Below are 13,796 nucleotides of genomic sequence, written 5' to 3'. Positions count from 1 at the left end.
TCTACAACATTTGTGCCTATCTAGCCTTTAAATATATGAATGTCGAATTTAACTTGTACCTTAAAGGGGGCAGCGCATCAGAAGTGGTTGTTGGATGAAGATGCTTCACCCACAGATACCTGCCAAAGGATCTAGGAGAAGTTATCCATTATCTCATTTCATTTTCACTTGAGGGCCTCTTCGAGCAACATTTTGAAATGATCTCCTGCTTCCTCATCTTTCTTTTATTTAATTAAGGGAGGTTATCGAGGTTGGCGAGGTCGGTCTTGCAAGGGTTCAACCAATTCAATTCCTAACTCCTTATACCCCAACCTCGTTGGGGACATGCACAGAAAAACAGAGAAAGAATAGACCGCTCTGATACCACTAATCCAATTTTTTTAAAGAATGAAATGAAATATAGATTTTAAAATAGACATAGAGCTACAACAAAAACTGAAATTCAATTAAGTAATAACAAATACTGAAAACTATTTACATGCAGAATTGAAACAAACTGGCTCGGGCGATGGTAGCTTATATTTGAGAAGAGATGTGACGGCTACATGCCTTCTGAACTGTCACAATGAGGCTTTGAGGTCTTTTTATTATTGAAAAACAATGGAAAACCATAAACATCCAAAAAACTAACCATAGGAGATGAGGCGCCAAAATTTTGTGGGCCCCGTTAGGATTAATTGGAATGCCAACTTCTCGAGGTTGTAAATTGGGCATATGATCTTCATTTGTTGCACATGATAACTCATTAGAATGAAGTGGTGATGTAGGTATGTTATTTTTTTGACATGGCAAGTCATTTTCTCACCCTAGGGTCACTTCCTGTAGGATTCCCGAGCCACTGTAATTCCTACAAGATCATCCTATAGGTTTTCAGGGGATCCTATAGAAAACATAGTCCCCTTGTAAACTAAAGCAAAGGAGTGAAAAAAATGAAAGAAATGGTGGAGTGATGAATGATGATGGGTGGAAAAATAAAAGTGTGAGTGAAATAGGTCCCTTTTTTACTCTCTTTTGTTCTCTGATCGTCCTCCTTGTTGGCCTGCAAATAGAAATTTTCATGATTTTTTTCTCTCTTTTTTTTTAATTTGAAAACAACTAGTCTACCTCTAATAGGTTTTCATCCTAGTTGTTTTCCCTGGGAGCCCCAAGAGAGGTTTTCACCTAGAGATCTTTTCATCTTCTTTTTTTTTCTTTTTTTTTCTCTTTTTTCTGACACCATTGGGCCGCCCCAAGAGGTTTCCAGCCCAATAGTGGGACTTAGATGCCTCATGGAGGTTTTCACCTGAGTCTCCTTATTTTTTTCTTCTCAGTGACTTGATGAGATAGGAGCTGAGACTTGCTCCATTACCATCACTTTTTTATTGATACCATCAATGAATTGTTGCTTTGACAATGGTCTTTTGTAAACTTTAAATCTGTGTCCATTAACAAGTAAAGGAATGGTGTCCACATCTATGGTTCTGATCTGAACTGAACCATTATCATGAGATCTTTCTATAACATAAGGCCCTAGCCATCTTTTCCTTAACTTGCCCTTAAAGTTTTTATATCTAGAATCATATAAAAAAGCCCAATCACTTCTTGAAATTGCTTATCCTTGATGTTCTTATCATTCCAGATATTTCTCTGAAGTTGGGTTACCTCTGTGTATGGAAGGCCTGCATTATGAACTCATCTAAACCATTCAACTAGAGAAATCTCTATTTTTGTGCACTGCTGAGATCTAGATCTAGTTGGGCTACCATCTTTAATGTGTTATACTCAAACTCAATGGACAGCAGGGCCTTTTCCCCATAGACCGGCTCATAGGGTGTGAATCCAGTGGTGGTCTTCCAGGTGGTATTATAGGCCTAGGTGGCCTTGTGAAGTAGGAAAGTGTTCCCTCTGCGGACATAGGCAACCCCTCTAGCCCTAGAGTGGGTCTAGTCACAGAAAAACAAAACAACAATTGATTCCCTTAAATAATCATCGTTGGAGGCCTACCTCAAAACCGGTGTTTGGTGAAGCTTCCGCTGCGCTACTCCAACTTCCGTTTCTTTCTCCTTAATGAGTAATTGACATGAAACACAACAAGAAAACAACAGAGCATGTAACCAAGAACAACAGTGATCTATTTACTTATAAAGTCAAGGAATCATAAGCTATCAAGTAAATTATAAACGAGATATAGGAAATCGTTATTGATTGTATTAAGATAAATCAAGAGCAAAGCTTACAACCAAGCCTTAACGTCACAAGCCTTCTCAGAGGGTCCAATCGGTATGTTCCTTCAAGCATTCACTCTCAATAATGGGTCTCCTCAATGGATAATATCTCTCTCTCACTCACAAAGCTATAATGCAAGGTTAAGGCACTCCACAACCTCTTACCAAACTATTAGCAATTTCACACTTGTCAAACTCACACCAAAGCTATCTAATCTACTTCAATCCAAATAACAGCCAGTAACTAGGAACTAGTTGATGATAGCAATGGTGAGTGCTTTTACAAGAGGAGGAGCCTCCATGAAATGAGGGAGAGGGAGCTTATCCTCAAGGGAGGTTTCATAAAAGGTGGAACTATCATCCCAGAGGAGGAAAGGCAAACCAATCTAACCCAACAACCAGCTCTAGAATCACCCAAAAGGCCGACTGTTTGAACTAATTCACCTAATTTGGATCGTCGCAGGTCATGAACTAGGGCTTAGTGATGACATCGCAAGGGAGCAATGCGTTCAGACCAATCATCGCAATAAGCATCTGGAAGACTTGCGCCGAGACCTAAAATTTGACCGTCGTAGGAAACAGGTGTACACCTGTGATGACGTCGCAACGATACAATTCATGACAAGGAATCGTCGCACTTTTTAAGGGTTTACTTGCAACGATGCAGAAACTTAGGCAAAGAGGGTCAATCTTCAGCATTAGAGAGAACTTGCTTAATCTTCTTGCATGAGTAGGAAGATATGGACATGTTTATCTAATGTATGACACAGCAGAGGGACTGAGATGAGGTCAGTGACAAATTACTGTGTAATAGATGCCCCCTAAAGCATGAAGCCTGAGAGAGTGGGAGGGGTGAAATGCTTTACGAAATCATAACTGAACTGGAACACCACCATAAAGAACCTGCAGGCGCAAGTACAACTGATATCTTTGATAGTAAAATACACGTAATCTAGGCATGGACGCAGCCATCCAAAAGACATATGAAGTTTGGTCTGTGGTATGGACACAGCCACCCAGTTAGTAAGAACATATATAAAAATAAAGGCATGGTCACAGCCATCCATAAAGACTCAGGTATGGTCACAGCCATCCAATCAAAGAGTCATGAATGTAATCACAAACCAATCCACGCAACTTGAACATATGAAATCTCAGTCCAGGGTCTTGAAACCCAACTGATCATAGTACAAATTCTAGCATGCGAACAGATGTGTTGAAGTCGAGCATGATAGGAAATTGCTTGATTACCGGTCAATGATGGAAATCGTTAACAAGCGCGAGAGAGACCACCAATAATGCCAATGGTTCTCAAGGTACTTCCAGTACAATCCACTAAGTGTGAAAAGTGATCTAAAGTCGAACACTCGTGGAATCACCCAATTGAAGACCAATAATGAAAATTCGTCGTAGGTAACCAATGACGACTTCCAAATTTTCCCCCACCATTGCTGGCGAGTACCCCAATTATTTTTTAAAGACAAGCTTGAAGGGGATAGCATATGCTTGTGATATAAGTTCAACCTTCGGACGAATCCAACCTAGTGATAGTTTAACGAGCCTTAGGTAGGAGAAGCTCGAGTTCCGTCATGGCAATGAGTCCAATGTCGTCAGGGTTTAACGAGTTTGACATAGGTAAAACTCAGAGTCTTTTTCATGTTTAGAGAGTTTGAAAAAGACACGGAAAAGAAAACTCCAGGGGGGTCCTTTTTCATAAATTTGTGTCCCTCAAGCCCGAAAAAGTAGAAAACAATACTCAAGAGAACCACTTGACCATTACGATCAAGGAGTACTTTTTGTAATTAGTGTTCCCGATCTGAAAAAGTAAAAAAGCGATCAGAGACACGATGTTTCATAACCAAAATCGAACTTGAAATGACAAAAGCCCAGCCATCTTTTCGCATTTATACGGTCGGAAAAGAGCTAAAAGTGGATCGCCTTTTTATTCCGTTTAACGTGTTAAAAGGGAAAACTCGGCAATCTTTTCGTCTTTTATAAGTTGGAAAAGAGCTTAAAGAAGACTTATAGAAGATTTCACAATATGGACCAAGCATGTATTAATCATTAAATGTATCCACCGCCTTGTTTTCTGCACAGAAAACCAAAGTATAAGATCCATTCGACAAAAATGTACTATAAATTTGAAAAATTAGGTCAACAACACTAAAACCATAGGCAAAACCCCGAAACATATCACAAAAACCCCAAGCCCTATAGTTTAAAACCCTAAAATTTGGAAAAATGGCTATATAAAGGCTTATGGTAAATCATATTGTGCTTTGAGTTTTCACCCTTTGGTAATTTTTCAACTACATACCTATGCGATTTTGGAGCTCAATTCAAGTACCTGTGGTTGACCATTTCACGCGGGACTTTCACCAAGTAAGTACATCAAGCCATTCTCTGCATTTTGATTGTTTTGAAGTCGAATTTCATGCATTTTAGGTGGTTTTTGGCGAATTTTTTGTTTCATATTCGCGCCTCAGTCGTTGCGGAAATCCCTAACTAGTTAGTGATGATCGAGGATTTTTGCATGTACCACCACCGGCATCCTCGCGGGAAACAGATGTACTGCTGCGATGATCCGACAAAAAATAGACTATGAAATCGAGTCATCGCCATTTTTTTAAAAACAGCTGCGACGACACCGTAAACTATAAATTTTTATATTTATCTTTATTTTGGCCAGTCAAAACAATTCTAATTGATGTCTTTGCTTAATGCAAGGTGTAACAATGGTGTTCGTGTGGCAAGAGCGAACTCATGACGTTGATGATGAAAGAGCATTCAATGATCCTCAATGCAGAAGAGCCCTGCGAAACTGCGGGCTACTGAAATTTTTCCTCACACCTTCTCTTCAGGCACAACTAGACTTGCTGGATTTCTTGATTCGCTCGTGGAATCCGACGGAGGGCAAGTTTGTTATTCGGGGTCAGGATGTCGAGTTCGATGCAACCGACATATATTTCCTTACAAGCTTATCTCGTCGAGGTGAGAAACCCCGCATGGAAGGCATGTGGGTTGGTGGAGAGACTCTCGATCTGTTGATTGCACGAGTGTAAGCGGGGGCACACAAATCAGCTACTAGTGGGAAACTGCAGATCCCAACAGTGGAGGATTTGACACTCCATGTCATTCTGTTCACGATTACAAGAGCAGCAAGCTCTCAGGCACAGAATGATGCAACTAAGACCCAACTGCATTTGGCTCTACATTACCTTAACCCGACCATGTATGACTGGCCCGAAGCAATGTCTCTGAACATGAAGAGACAGCTGACCAAATGCTGACGCAGAGAGACCAAACAGTTTGGATACGGGTCCATACTGATACCGCTCATGCTGGAGAAGGTACCATCACTTCAGCTGCAGGACATGGACTTGTACGTGCGAGGACCATGAGAGACTCGCATCACCAGATGGGCATATGTGATGCCACGAGGGGGTGGAGGTCGGCCAGTCTCATGGGGAGTATTCTTCCGGGAGTGGCTGGATAGGAAGACGGTTATCATTGAGGATTGGCCCTATGTGGGCACAAACTTCTGAGGAGATCCTAACATGTTTCTCCCACCCGGCGAGCAATGGGACGAGAGAGGTAACACACTTGGTTAACCACCACACTGTTTATGTGTTTTTGTTTTTTTTATAATGTTTTGTATTTTTAGATGTATATGTCTTAATCATCATGTTCATTTTATTTGCAGATGTGGGACCTAAGAGGCTCGTGGGTCTCACTCGTACAGCACGGAGAGAGGACAACAGAGAGCTAGCTCTGCCACTCCTAGGAGGTGATGCAAAGGAGGAGATTACCTAGAACCTCAAGGGCCTGACTAAGGGGATCCCAGATTACATGGGGGTCAAGGAGGTCCCGCGAGAGTACTAGAGACATATTGTTGGCATAACACCTAGGATCCACAGACTGCTGACATGAGTAGTGCGCGCGGTGGTCTGATGTAAGGAGCAAAACCCAACGCAGTAAATGCCTAGGTTTCTTTTGCTGCTATTTTTGAGAGACATGTGTCTTGGATGGATCATGAACACATACTCCATTTTTTGACATACACATTATTTTTTAGCACCTCGGTGCGCCACACGATATATATATACTATCTATGGTTTATTACTGTGTCTAAATGCTTGCATACAATGTTTTATTATAAATTGCGTAAATGTTTATCTATTACATGATTTGCCAATGCATCAGTTAATGTGTTTAATCTTCTTGGAATGTGTTGATATGTGATAAAATCAAAATTTCTTTCCAATAATCTAACATGCAAATACAACCTTAGAATTTGAGGATTTCTGACGGAATAACACTCGTTAAGTTGGAGAACAACAAGTTGAGAATCCAAATTCACAACCAATGCACGAATATCGAGGTTAACAGCCTTGGTCAATAATTCAATGACAGCGCTATATTCAGCGACATTGTTTGTGGTACAACCTAGACAAACACCTTGAAGGTCTACTAACTCACCGTGAGGATCGTAGATCACCCATGCCGTAGAGGAAAGATTCTGGGTACTACGGCAGGCACCATCAGTGAAACCAGTGTAAGGTGCACCGGACATCTGCACAATAAGAAAAAAGACACAATAAGCGGCAATAACGCCTACACACCAAGCCACACATGCACACACACTGAAAACACACGTATGTACACAGCATATGCACGAAGTTCATGCATAATATTTTTTAAGATAAAGCCCATTCCATGGCTTATCTAGAGGATTCCCTTCATAATCAATCAGCTCATAGGCCCCTTTTTGCAAAACACATTTTACAATATAAGGCCCATGCCACATAGGCTCGAATTTGCCTACCCCCAGCTTATCATTTGCTTGATTGTAGAGCAGGACTAAGTCTCCTTCAATCAAAGAACAATGGGTAACAGTTTGGTCGAAGTGAGTTTTCACTCTCTTCTTCTGTGCTTCAATGACTAAAGAGGCTAGTCGACGGGTCTCGTCTAACTGCTCTAGGTAAAGAAGACGTTCTTCTACCGGAGTAGTGTTTGGTAGAAATTTGACATCTAATTTAAGAGAAGGGATCTCACATTCAATCGGAAGGGTAGCCTCCAGACCGTAAACAAGATGAAAAGGAGTGAATCCAGTGGTATCCTTCATAGAAGTACGGTAGGACCATAAAGCAAAAAACAACGTCGAATTCCAGTTAGACTTGCGCATGCCAATGGTACGCTGAAGCATCGTGACCAATACCTTGTTGACGGTTTCTACTTAGCCATTGGCCTGAGGATAATACGGCGTCGAACTATCATGACGCAAGCCTAGCTGGTTTGTTAGCTCAGTCATCATATGACCACGAAAATGAGAACCATGATCAGTGACAATATCCTAAGGGACTCTGAATCGAGAAATTACATGATTGAATAAAAAATGAGCTACTGTCTTACCGTCATTAGATAATGTAGGCATCGCCTCGGCCCATTTCGTAAAATAATCAACAGCAACAATGATATACCCATGCCCCATGGCTGAGTGAAGGTTATAGGTCATATAATCTATGCCCCATTTGGAAAAAGGGCCAACGATAATGACAGGGTATAAAGGAGAGAGAGGCACACGCATCTTCCGTTGGTAGATTTGGCACGCATGACAAGAATGGATGGCAAGAATGCAATCCTTAAAAATAGAGGGCCAAAAATAACCAGCGCGAAGGATCTTTTGGGCAGTAGCATAACTGGACATATGACCACCACAGGCACTAGAGTGGTAGTCATTCAAGACTTGTTCGGCCTCCTCGAACGTCAAACAACGGCGGAGAATAGAATCAACGCCGAGACAGTAAAGGGTGTCCTCGATAATGCGATAAGGCTGAGAATGATGGCGAATACATCACCGAGCATCCTTGGACAAATCAAGATGAAAAGAGGACGTCTGGAGGTAGACAATAATATCCCCATACTAGGGATCGAGGGTGCTGATCAAGAAAAGAGTATCATCTGGAATGCGATCCTCTAACCGAGAGGGTGTGGTAGCAGATGGTAACGAGCACAGCAATTCAGCGAAGACAAGGGATTTCTTAGACTTGGCCGTAGTAAACTCCAAGTCAAACTCTTGAAGGATAACAATCCATTTTGAGTATTTTCCCCCCAGCAACTGACACGACAAGATGTACATCATCAGGTTGCAATCAGAAATCACCGTAGTCGTGTGCAACAAAATATAGTGACGAAATCATTGGACAGCATGAACAACTGCCAAAGCGAGCTTCTCAACATAAGCATATCGAGTTTCTGTGTCGAGTAAATTGCGACTGAGATAATAGACAACATGCTCAGTACCAGCATCATCGTCTTGTACCAGGACCATGCCAATTGTGCTATCGGCGGTGGCCAAATAAAGAGTATAGTCACGATGATAATCAAGCGGACGCAATAAATGAGCAGAGACAAGGAACGCGTTGAGTTGCTTGAATGACTCTTGTGCAGCGACATCCCAAACAAAGGAGGTGTCACACTTTAATAACCACGTATAGCCTTTCGCAATTTCAGCATAGTTCAGAATAAAATGACGTAAAAAAATTTCTTTACCCTGCAAACTCAGCAACTTCTGCAAAGAAGCGGGAGGAGGGAGGTTCAGAATGGCTTCGACTTTGAGGGGATCTAGACGAATGCCCTCCCTAGAGACGACAAACCCACGAAGTCTGCCGGATTCGATGCAGAAGACACATTTCTGTGGTTTAAGACGGATATGGTAGTGTCGACAGCGAAGAAAAATTTCGTGGAGGTGATTTGGATGGTCATGGCACTTTGCTAAATGAGTCGAAAGGTCAACCAAGTAGGGCTACACAATGTGACGAATTTCATGGAATGCATAGGACATTGCGCATTGGAAGGTAGCATCGGCATTTTTGAGACCGAAAGAGAGATTCTTATAGGAAAAGGTACCCCATGGACAGATAAAGGCAGTTTTGTGTTGATCCGCAAGTGATATATTGATCTCGTTGTAACTAGAAAAACCATCCATAAATGAATAAATTTCACTTCCAGCACAATCGTCAATGAGCTGGTCAATGAAAGGCATAGGATAATTATCTTTGGGATAGGCACGATTAATGTCGCGGTAGTCAACACAAACCCTAATAGTGCCCTGCTTCTTGGTGACAGGGACAATATTAGAGACCCAATCAGTGAGCGGGATAGGGTAAATAAACCCAGCTTTGAGAAGTTTTTCAACTTCTCCTTTAATAGCTGCAGCCTTTCAGGGGTGCACGGGGCGTAAACGCTGTCGAACAAGTTTGGCACCTGGATACGTAGGGATATCATGCACCACGATACTAGGATCAATTCCGGGCATCTCTTCATATGACCAAGCAAAAACATCACGAAATTCTCTGAAAAGGTCAGTATAAAGTTGAATCTCCTCTGGAGTACAGGTTACTCCAATGTGAATATTCTCGACAATCCCTAGTTTGACAGAGATGTCAATAGGCATCGTTTGCGTAATGTTCCCCATATTTCCTTCAGAGAAAACTTCATGGATTTGAATAGGCGTCTAAAGGGGTTGGGAGGGGAGACAAGAAGAAAACTGCTCAAGACAAGTAGTCATGGCCCCGTGGCTAGGGATAAACGAGGAGAGATGGTGATGATCAAACCAAGGAGGCTCCTCAAAGGACATAGTCTCGATAGTTGCTTCATCAGAAGGAAAGATTTACTGTAATGGATCCGAAGAAGTACTATCTCTGAGCCAAGGGGATTGTACATATGCATCGAGAACCCTGCTTGAAGAAGCAGGCTCAGAAGATGAACCCGATGCAGAAACAATTTCGACATAGTTGAGCTCGGCAAGACTCAACGGCATGACATCGCCCCAATATTCTAACTAATTGACGGGAGGAAGGACCCAAGGATCAGAACAGATAGAAATCATATTGATGTGAGTGACGTTGGGAGGTGGGAGAAAAAAAACACCCATAAGGGTAGGATATTTAAAAATTCCCACACCCACACTCTCATATGGAACAGAGGTATGCTCCACAAAAGGCATGTTGTCATCGGAAGAAGAAGAAGCGAAGAAGGACAATTGGTCAACTGTGAAAATTTTCCCTTGACGGGGAAAACGAAGGACATGAAATAGGGATGAAGCTACAGCTCGAATGGCATATGTCCAGCTTCGACCTAAGAGGAGATTATAAGTTAAATTGGCGTCGACAACTTCGACTTCAACTTCAACTATCTTCCCTTCCAGAGTAATAGGCAAACACGGGAGTATACCAAAAGGATGGGAATCCCTTCCATCGAAGGCTTCCAAGGTATTTGGAGACTGACTCAACTTCGAGGAACCAATAGCCTTCCAACAAGCAACAAACATGATGCAAGTGGAGGCACCCTCATCAATAACGGTGCGATGAATATTTTTAGAGTTAATGATGACTTGAATGAGAAAAGCAATCTGATGAGGTAATCTTGGTACATGATTATCAAGATCAAAAGTGAAAAAATCTGAATCAGCCGGGTCAATGCCACCGATGGCTGATAACAAAGACTTCCTCTGGGAGGGACAACTCTGGAGGACTTCCAATGCAGACATAGCCGAAGGAGCTTGGGCTAGCTCCTCAACAATGTTATAGTGTTGCGCGGCACGAGCGTTAGGGTTGTAGGAATACTTCCGGAGCACTCCTTTGGGAGGAGGTCGAATTACTACCTCAATACTAGGCCACTCGATGTGGAGGGGACCAGTACTGAACGAAGGAACACTGGAGGGGATTTCATTTTCCTTCTCGGCGGGTGGAGGATATTCTTTTGACCGAGTACTAATATGGATGGGAATCTTCCCAGCCATAAAAACTTGAGAGCCGAAAGTAGAAGAATATTGAGGTTGATCAGCCACCATTTGAGTCTGTTGTGAGGGAAAAGGCTCTTTGAGCACAGCAGGGGTCCCAGGGGCGCCCTTAAGTAAATGACTAACCTCAGACCGTCTAGGACAGCCTTTAGTATAGTGATCCTCGTCGCAAATGAGACAAGGGTATTTAGGTTTGCATTTGGCACCTTCCTCAGCTGGAGGCTTAGGAGGATCTTGTTTCGGTTGATTGGCTTTATTCTTCCCTTTACCTTTTTTATTACCTTTCGAAGTTTTATCCGCTGCGGTGGACTGGACAGCATTAACTTCAGAAGTTTTACCAATATTGGATGTGACTTGCGAAACATTTTCAGTTGGAGCAGCGGACTTTTGCTTCACAGGGTTCGCGGAAGACTTTCGTGAGGATGAACTAATGGAACCAATGACACCGTCAATAGATGGCGTTGATGGAGCTTTTGAAGTTCTAGGTCGCGAAGCATCAGGAAAATAATCATATAGCGTACTAGACTGGGAATAAACCAAGTCAAGATACTGAGCATGTGCAATAGCTTGTGCTTCAGTAACGCATGCCCCCATAGCAATATCCCAGGCTATTGGACCGACGAACGAGGTTGTAAACCAGTCAGTCAGAAGCTGATCAAGGATCCAGAACTTAATCAGATGACGACGCCTCCTCCATTCATGAATATGATCAGAGATATGCATGGTCGTGTCCTATTTCAAATATGTTAGGAGGTGTGTGCCCATTTCATATCGAATCAACAATTGAAAATGAGTTAGAAATGCCATAGCAAGCGAGTTAAAGTCTTGAAAAGTTCCATGAGCTAGCTCAATATACCATTTCGTGGCAGAGCCAGTGAGAGTCTGTTGGAACAAACGGAGCCGGATAGAATCATCAAGCCATGAATTAGATGAACACCATAGGTGATAGGTCATGACATGAGCTTGAGGATCTTCTCCAGATTTACCTTCGAATTTGAGACAATCACCGGGAATCTTAGTAGGAACCGGCGGCTAATACGGATTATTGAAGGATGGGATCATTTGTCAACTTCGACACATCAAGCAGTTCCAAAGTCGCAAAGAAAGGTAATTTAGGATTGAAGGACATCTGAGGCCACGAATAATAAATGGCATTAGAGTTCCATCCAGCTCCTTGTTGCCCCCATTAATTTTGCCCAAACGAATTTTTCCCGTAAGGGTTTTGTCTGTAAGGGTTTTTTCCATAGGGATTATAAGTATAATTGGATGGTTGACCTGGGTTTTGACCACCAGCAGCCCATTGATTACCAACCTGACCAATAGGAGCAGCGTACGGCTGCTGAAAATTCTGATAAGGATTGACCTGCGGTTGTTGATAATTTTGATACGGGGCAGTTTGAGGCTGCCCTTGGGGTTGCTGAAAATTTTGAAAACCATATGGCGGCTGAGCTCCAAATTGTGCCTGGGGTCCAGGCTGCATTTGATAAGCAGGTTGGGTTTGGAGTCCAGACTGGGTCTGGTAACCGGGTGGAGCTTGAGAAACAACGAGCGTTTGAGTGCCTGGTTGAGCAAGACCAGACGGATGTCCTTGTGAAAACTAAGGCTGACCCATCTAGTTAGAAGGTTGGCCTGGTTGAGACCGAGGTTGACCCATTTTCCCAGAAGGATGAGCTTGCTGGGTAATGGGTTGACCTTGCGAAACCAAAGGCTGGCCTGCCTGACGAGAGGGTTGAGCGGACTGAACAGTAGGTTGGCCTACTTGTCCAGAGGGTTGACCAGGCTGGACAGTAGGTTGGCCTTGCTGGATTTGAGGCTGACCTACTTGTCCAGAGGGGTGACCTTGCTGGGCACCAGGTTGGCCTTGTTGGATGTAAGGCTGACTCGGTTGACCAGAAGGCTGCCCGAAGTAAGTAAAAGAGGAACCGGTGAAGGCCAAAGGTTGTCCCTATAAGGGTTGTCCTTGTGGGCCAACTGGTTTCCCTAAATAAGGTTGTCCTTTGTACGGCTGCCCATAAGACGGCTGACCTTGAGAGGGTGGACCTTGAAAAGCCGAAGGCTATGCTTGGCCACCATGATAACTAGTTGGGCCCCAAGCAACAGATAACGGAATGGAAACCTCAACCGCAGGCTGAGATGGGATGTATCCAGGGTGATAAATATGAGCTCCTCGAGAATCATAATAATGAAACAGATTCTGCGGAGTCGGATTCTGAAAAGCATGCATGTACTGGTCATATGTCCACCCTGTCGGAATGGAACCAGAAGAAGCTGGAAGACTACTGGTGGGATTAACAACGCCAGATGCCGACGCTGAAGGTCCACCACTAGTAGGACCAACAGAAGGTCCAGCAACAGTGGTCACCACCGAGGAGGCAGCGATGGCACTAACAGCGGGAGCTGAAGAAGCCACACAAACAGTAGGTATAGTCAGGACAGATGTGACAGGCGCATTGTGAATTTGGGGTATAAAAGGTTTTGAGGTCAGAGCTACAGTACGGGACCACATGGAACTCGTAAGGGGAGACCGAGAACCTATGATGTCTGCCAAAGCATGGTAGCATAAAGGCAGTGTGATATCGAGAGGGGTAACACAGAAGGGCGAGGTTTCCGTAGGTATAGTGGTTTCGTCACTAGAGACGGGGTTCATCTCATCCATGTCAGAAGAAGACATCGAGACCGAAACACCAAGAGGAGTAATAGGGAAGTCCTCTTCGGAAGGCTCCCAAATAGGGTTCCAATTCATGTCGTACAACTCCTCTTTCGGGGCACAAAAATTAAGCGGTTGAACA

The sequence above is a fragment of the Pinus tabuliformis genome, chromosome X (genome assembly GCF_031772625.1).
Source record: "Pinus tabuliformis cultivar Carrire ecotype Pingquan chromosome X, CPIR1, whole genome shotgun sequence".
Taxonomy (NCBI): domain Eukaryota; kingdom Viridiplantae; phylum Streptophyta; class Pinopsida; order Pinales; family Pinaceae; genus Pinus; species Pinus tabuliformis.
Note: the sequence above shows the minus strand (reverse complement) of the source record.